Raw genomic sequence first — 1,020 nt, 5'->3', positions numbered from 1 at the left:
ATTTGAGTTGTTATTTTGAACTGGTGGAGTCTGTGTTCTCTGATTGTACTGCTGTTGCGGTGGTGGGATGTATTGCTGTGTAGGTGGAACATAGGGCTGCTTGTTCTGCTGGCTCTGCCCTTGATTAAAACCGCTCGAACCTCCTTGACCTCCCCATGAGAAATTAGGGTGGTGCCTCCAACCTGGGTTGTAGGTGTTCGAATATGGGTTAAAGTTCCTATTGTTCCCATGTCCTACATAAAAAACGGAAGCAGGGTTATGTGGACAATTATCATAAATATGGTTTTCACTGCAAAATGAACAAATGAGATCGTTGACTTGGCAAACAGGGGCAGAAGTGCAATAATCCGACTGCACAGGTTGTATCGGCCTGGCTAATGGATTTTTTATTCCCAATGCCATCTCTTTTAGCCTCTGATTCATTGTAACCATCTCTTTTTGCATCGAGGTCGCAATGTCCAGAGCCAAAACTCCAGCTGGATCTTGCTTCTTTGGTGCTGCCCTAGATCTTTGCGAACACCATAGTTCGTTGTGTGAAGCTAAGTCATTTAGGATGTCAACTATCTCGTTGAATGTCTTCTTTGTAAAGGCTCCGTTGGCAGCATTGTTTAGCATCATCTTAGTAGGATGATCTAAAGCTCTAAAGAAATGTTCTATCTGGATGCATGCCGGCAAGCCATGGTTCGGACATTTCCTGATTAGTTCTTTAAATCTTTCCCACGCCTCGTGAACAGGTTCACAATCATACTGTCTAAAGGAGATGATCTCCTCTCTGATATCAGCGTGGCGAGTACGTGGGAAGAATTTTGTTAAGAACTTCTCCACTAACGACCCCCATGTGGTGATGGATCCCGGTGGAAATACATTGAGCCATGCTCTAGCTTGGTCCTTCAAAGAAAATGGAAAAAGTGTTAGTCTCAGAGCATCGTCTGTTATACCAGGTAATCGAAATGCATTTGCAATTTGAATGAATGATTTCAGATGATCATGTGGATCCTCATGTTCCTGCCCTCCAAAATG

The 1,020-nt window shown here is 43.6% G+C and overlaps 1 non-coding gene across 1 annotated transcript; it reads left to right on the top strand.

The window, feature by feature from the left end:
- The first annotated feature begins 673 nt into the window (after positions 1-673).
- LOC148210391 (small nucleolar RNA R71) lies at positions 674-780 on the top strand. The gene has a single exon (XR_015792512.1). It is a non-coding gene; the product is annotated as a small nucleolar RNA R71 (small nucleolar RNA).
- Positions 781-1,020: the final 240 nt, after the last annotated feature.

This window comes from Momordica charantia (genome assembly GCF_013281855.1).
Source record: "Momordica charantia cultivar OHB3-1 chromosome 7 unlocalized genomic scaffold, Mcharantia_2.0 BLBB01000007.1, whole genome shotgun sequence".
Classification (NCBI taxonomy): Eukaryota; Viridiplantae; Streptophyta; class Magnoliopsida; order Cucurbitales; family Cucurbitaceae; genus Momordica; species Momordica charantia.
This window is presented reverse-complemented; position numbering and strand designations above follow the sequence as displayed.